The 6,865-nt window shown below is 38.1% G+C and overlaps 1 non-coding gene across 1 annotated transcript; it reads right to left on the bottom strand.

The window, feature by feature from the left end:
* Positions 1 to 4,296: 4,296 nt before the first annotated feature.
* Positions 4,297 to 4,369, bottom strand: TRNAC-ACA (transfer RNA cysteine (anticodon ACA)). The gene has a single exon. It is a non-coding gene; the product is annotated as a tRNA-Cys (tRNA).
* Between the last annotated feature and the right edge of the window lie 2,496 nt (positions 4,370 to 6,865).

Here is a 6,865-nt window from a genome sequence, read left to right on the forward strand (position 1 = left end):
TACAGCTTATATAAATAACTGAATTAGGTTTTAGGACTTAGTGAAAATTAATGTACTATGTATGACTTACTAAAATAAATTTCCTGCTGACTCAGCAACAGGAAGATTACCTGTTTGACACAGAGTACAAGAAATATAGTACTGGGTATAGAAATGATTTTTTTTTCTTTTAAAAAATAAAGTTATATTTATGACCAGAAGTTTTATAAACTCTATATATTTTGCAGCTGCTAAACACTAGAATGATTGCTTAAGGTACAATATTTTTAAGGTGTAAATTAGGTTTTTAATGTTGTCAAAAATTGTATTCATACTTTTAGATACACATGGGCAATTTTTCATTCTTGGAAAAAAATGCACCCACTACTTATTAAATTCAACATTAAAACAAAACAAAACAAACAAAAAAACAAAAAAACTATGATATTCGCATTCAGTCTCATCACTTCATGGCAAATAGAAGGGGAAAAAGTGGAATCAGTAACAGATTTTATTTTCCTTGGCTCCAAAAATCACTGCAGATGTTGATTGCAGCCGTGAAATTAAAAGACGTTTGCTCCTTGGAAGGGAAGCTTTGATAAACATAGACAACAATAAATAAACAACAATAAAGCAGAGACCTCATTTTGCCAACAAAATTCCAAAGAATCAAAGCCATGGTTTTTCCAGTAGTCATGTGTGCATGTGAGAATTGTACCATAAAGAAGGCTAAATGCTGAAGAATTGATAATTTTGAATTGTCCTGCTGGAGAAGACTAATGAGAGTCCCTTGGAAAGCAAGGAGATCAACCCTAAATATTCACTGGAAGGACTGTTGCTGAAGCTGAAGCTCCAAAACTTTGGCCACCTGATGCAAAGAGCTAATATCATGTATGAAATGAGTTGCCAGTCCAGGTTCGATGCACGATACTGGATGCTTGGGGCTGGTGCACTGGGACGACCCAGAGGGATGGAATGGGGAGGGAGGAGGGTTCAGGATGGGGAACACATGTAAACCTGTGGCGGATTCATTTTGATATTTGGCAAATCTAATACAGTTATGTAAAGTTTAAAAATAAAATAAAATTAAAAAAAAAAAAAAAAAAAAAAAAAAAAAGACCTTGATGCTGGGAAAGATTAGAGGCAAAAGGAGAAGGGGGTGAAATAGGATGAGATGGCTAAATAGAATCACTGACTCAATGCACATGAATTTGAGGAAACTCTTGGAGATAGTGAAGGACAGAGGAGCCTGACATGCTGCAGTCTATGGGGTCACAAAGAACCAGACACGACTTAGTGAGTAAACAAGAACTTAGCATATATAAACATGAAAAAATAGTTTTCAGCTTCACATCATGACAAGAAGGATATGATAGTGGTTGTTATTGCTTAAGTAATTGGATTTACATCAACTTGTTGAATTTAATTATTTTATTCTTTCTGGAACTGACTATCAACATTTTTATCACTCTCTACCACAGTAATATTTGAGCATTTAGAAGATAGTTTTGGAAAATTGAGTTAACCTACTTATTAAAAAGTAAAGTTTTCAAACTTTAGAATTGTCTGTTTTTGAAATATTATAGCACATCTCAACAAACAGCAGTCCACTGAAAAATAGCATTCAGATAATGTGAAATTGGAAGAAGACACAATATTGGAGAAGATACATCTGGGATTTTGAAAGATAACTCTACTTCAAGCTTATACATATACATACAGTTATACACACACACACACACAAAGTTATACATATACATGGGGCTTTATGGTGCCTCAGTGGTAAAGAATCCACTTGTGATGTAGGAGATGCAGGCTCAATCCCTGGTTTAGAAAGATCACCTGGAGAAGGAAATGGCATCCATTTTCCCACTCCAATATACTTGCCTGGGAAATCCTATGGACGGAGGAGCCTGTCTGGCTACAGTCTATGGGGTCACAAGAGCCAGACACAACTTAGCAACTAAACCACCATACATATACAGAGACATAGACATAGACATATATATAAAACAGTTATACATATGAATATATAACATATATGTATGTGCTTAGTTGCTCAGTCATGTCTGACCCTGCAACTCCATGGACTATAGCCAGCCATTATCCTCTGTCCATGGAGATTCTCCAGGAAAGAATACTGGAGTGGTTTACCATTTCCTCCTCCAGGGAATCTTCCCAACCCAGGGAGTGAACCCAGGTCTCCCACAATTCTTTACCATCTGAGCCACCAAGTTGTGTCTGACTCTTTTGCAACACCATGAACTGTAGCCTGCCAGTCTCCTGTGTCCATGTGATTTCCAGGTAGGAATACTGGAGTGGGTTGCCATGGCCTCCTCCAGGGGATCTTCCCAACCCAAGGATCAAACCCAAGTCTCCCATGTAGCAGGTGGATTCTTTACCATTTGAGCCACCAGGGAAGCCATATATATATATATATATATATATATATATATATATGTATAGCTCTCTCTCTCTCTGTATAAACACACACACACACACACACACACACACATATTTAAATTTGTTTTTTTTGTGTGTGGTTGTTTAGTCACTAAGTCATGTCTGACTCTTTTGCAACACCATGGACTGTAACCCGCCAGTCTCCTGGGTCCAAGGGATTTCCCAGGCAGGAATGCTGGAGTGGGTTGCTATTTCCTTCTCCAGGGGATCTTCCTGACCCCGGGATTGAACCTGTGTCTCCTGCATTAGCAGGTGGAGTCTTTACCACCTAGCCACCTGGGAAGGCCCATATTTAAGCTCACCTGACTACTGAATTGGGGCCCTGAAATTTTCTGGCATCATAATCTAAGTAAAATAAAAGAAAATGGAAGTATCCCAGGAACTGTACAATATCCAGTCTAAGAATGAAATCCCTGGGAGAAGGGGGACTCATTGATAAACCTCATGACCATTTTTCTTTTCTTTCTGTAGAATATTTCCAAATAACTGTAGAAAGCTGAAGTCCAATTAGAGTCTGATGGTCCTGCTGAGTTGAAGAATCAGAGATCAGGGTTTGTAGATACAGAAGGGGCTGAAATTACTGGAGTATAGAACTGGAAAGGGAATGTTCCCTCTGTGACTCCTTGGCTGGTCTAGGTTTGCATGCACAAAATAAGACTATACAATACTTGCTGCTGCTGCTGCTGCTAAGTCACTTCAGTCATGTCCGACTCTGTGCGACCCCATAGACCACAGTCCACCAGGCTCCCCCATCCCTGGGATTCTCCAGGCAAGAACACTGGAGTGGGTTGCCATTTCCTTCTCCAATGCATGAAAGGGAAAAGTGAAAGTGAAGTCACTCAGTCGTGTCCGACTCTTTGCAACCCCATGGACTGCAGCCCACCAGGCTCCTCCATCCATGGGGTTTTCCAGGCAAGAGTACTGGAGTGGGGTGCCATATACAATGCTTACCAGAAAGCAATTGCTATAAGGTTAAAATGCAACAGAGATATTGTAGGACCAATGTGGTACAATGGAGATCTGCCTTTGGATGGAGAGAACTCCTTAACACTAGAGCCAACTGAGACAAAGAAAGACTTACCTTTAGGAATAAGGCTGTTTTCAGGAGTACAGACTATTCCACACCTACCCCAAAGTGAAAACAAATTCAAGTGATCTAAGGAAAGACAAAGTTTGGAGTTTGAATCCCTGGCTTATTTATTCTTTGTTCTGAGAATATGTATTAATAAAACTGTGCTGAAAATCATGCTTCTCCAGAGCACTTCCCCAGAGTGCTCTCTCTCTCTATATATGTGTGTGTGTGTGTGTGTGTGTGTGTGTGTATATATATATATATATATATATATATATATATAAGCACTTCCTTGCTAGTCTTCAGTTTGACTCAAATAAAGCTCTTTCTATTCATGTTATAGTTTGTTTATGGATTGCTTTTGTCAACAGAGGTAATCAACAAGTTATTGAACTGGGTAATAGAATAGAAATCTTCAGAGGAAGAGAATAGATACAGTGTCTCTTTAAATCATAATTAATGTCTAAACTTAGGGCTTCCCAGATGCCACTAGTGGTAAAGAACCTGCCTGCCAATGTAGAAAACATTGAGATGCGGGTTCGATTCCTGGGTTGGGAAGATGCCCGGGAAGAGGGCATAGTAACCCACTCCAGTATTATTGCCTGGAGAATTGCATGGGCAGAAGAGCCTGGCGAGCAACAGTTCATACACACACACAGAAGTCGCTCAGTCGTGTCCAACTCTTTGCGACCCCATGGATCGTAGCCCTCCAGGCTCCTCGGTCCATGGGATTTTCCAGGCATGAGTACTGGAGTGGGTTGCTGTTTCCTTCTCCAGGAGATTTTCCTGACCCAGGGATCGAACCTGGGTCTCCTGCATTGTAGGCAGATGCTTTACCGTCTGAGCTACCAGGGAAGTCCATCAAAAACACAGAAGAGTAGTAGTAAGTTTCAAAAGGATGTCAGTTGAGATCTTTTATAGATGAAATCTACTTCCTAGAAGTCAACTCGCCAATTAGCATTGCACAAAATCGAGACATGTCTGAAACAACTAAGCATTTATGTAAGCACACACACATAATTTTTTTTAGATATGTAAAGAATGAGAAAATGCAATCCAAGGCCCAGAGAAGTTCACTAATAGGAAGGAAAAGACCCCATAAAATGTAGAAGTTATTTAATCATATGTAAAAAAGAAAAATATATTTATATTTGAAGAGTCATAGGGAAAGATGTTTAATATTCTTATGTAGAAAATGCAAATGAAAGCCACAATGAATTCTTACTTTGCACTAAAATAAAAATACAATAATACCAAGTACAGATCAAGATGTAGTGCAACTAGAAAACTCATATATTTCTCTGGGTAATGTAAGATACTATAATATGTAGAAAAGAGTTTCATAGTATCTTATAATTTTACACATACATTTATTATATTATTCAACAATTCCACTCATTGGTAGATTACTCTAAAGAAATTAGAATTTATGCCCACAAAAAAAGACTGTGATCAGAAGTAGTAATCAGTGATCAGAGAACAGATCTCCAATATGTGGAAAATAGGTTATTTTTGCCCATCCTGGCTCCCATAAGCTGTGTGCAAGCAGCTCTAGTAACAGGTGCTCAGCTGCCTGTCCCATGGAGGGGGTAGGGGTCAGTTCAGTTCTGTTCAGTTCAACTCAGTTGCTCAGTCCTTTCTGACTCTTTGCAGCCCCATGGACTGCAGCATGCCAGGCTTTCCTGTCCATAGCCAACTCCCGGAGCTTACTCAAACTCGTGTCCATTGAGTCGGTGATGCCATCCTACCAGCTCATCCTCTGTCATCCCCTTCTCCTGCCCTCAATCTTTCCCAGCATCAGGGTCTTTTCCAATGATTCAGTTCTTCGCATCAGGCGGCCAAAGTATTGGAGTTTCAGCTACAATATCAGTCCTTCCAATGAATATTTGGGACTGATTTCCTTTAGGATGGACTGGTTGGATCTCCTTGATGTCCAAGGGACTCTCAAGAATCTTCTCCAACACCACAGTTCAAAAGCATCAATTCTTCGGTGCTCAGCTTTCTTTATAGTCCAACTCTCACATTCATACATGACTACTGGAAAAACCATAGCTTTTACTAGACAGACATTTGTTGGCAAAGTAATGTCTCTGCTTTTTAATATGCTGTTTAGGTTGATCATAACTTGTCTTCCAAGGAGCAAGGATCTATTAATTTCATGACTGCAATCACCATCTGCAGTGATTTTGGAGCCCCAGATAATAAAGTCTGTCACTGTTTCCATTGTTTGCCCATCTATTTGCCATGAAGTGATGGGACCAGATGCCATGATCTTAGTTTTCTGAATGTTGAGTTTTAAGCCAACTTTTTCACTTTCCTCTTTCACTTTCATCAAGAATCTCTTTAGTTCTTTTTCTCTTTCTGCCATAACGGTCATGTAATCTACATATCTGAGGTTATTGATATTTCTCCTGGCAATAACAGGTACACAGCTACCTGTCCTGTGGTGGTGTGGGAGTGGGTAGTTGCTACTGTACTGAAAGCTGACACATATTGCAATTAACCACAATTTACCTTCAAGTCTTCCCCAGGAAGTTTCAAGTCTTCAATAGATTCCAGAGTTCCAAAATAGATATCTCAGACAGAATCTGTCAGTGTAATTATTGTCTCGTTGGGGAAACAGATTCCTGGTGCTCCCTACTCTGCCATATTTTCAGACCCCTTTCCCCTATATTATGGCATTTTTTACATTGAAAAAAAATCCATGTGTGTCAGGAATAAACAACATATACATTTTTTGAATTTGATTTGCTAAGATTTTGTTTAGAAGTTCAATTTATATGAGGAAATAAATTTATTTTTCTTTATTGTAATGACTTTAAGCTTTTGGTATCAATGAGGGCCTCATGAAATGAATTTTGAAGTATTCTCTTTTTTCTCTATTTTCTAGAATACCTTAAGACTGATATTGTTTCTTCTTTAAATTTTGTAAGAATTTACTGATTAAGTCATGTAGATCTGGAAATTTCTTTTCCAGTAAGTATTTATTAGTGATTCAGTTGTTATCATAGATATTTAGATTTTTTGACTCTCTTTATATCACTTTTGAGTGGCTTAGTTTTTCTAATCTGTCAATTGTTTCACCAAAATTTAAATATTTGTTATTTTAAAGTTGTTTATAATATTCCTATTATCTCTTCAATAGTTTTAGAATCTCTAGTGAAGTTACCATTTTTCTTACTATTATTGTATTTTTTATACTTTTGTTTTCTGTGAAAAATCTGGCTAGAAGTTACAAATTTAATTTGTCTTTTACAACAAAAAACTTTGGGACTTGTTGTTGTTCTCTATTATATGTTCACCTTCTATATCACTGATTTCTTATCTTGATTAATTCCCTTTTCTCATAAA

This window comes from Bubalus kerabau, chromosome 5 (genome assembly GCF_029407905.1).
Source record: "Bubalus kerabau isolate K-KA32 ecotype Philippines breed swamp buffalo chromosome 5, PCC_UOA_SB_1v2, whole genome shotgun sequence".
NCBI classification, from domain to species: domain Eukaryota; kingdom Metazoa; phylum Chordata; class Mammalia; order Artiodactyla; family Bovidae; genus Bubalus; species Bubalus kerabau.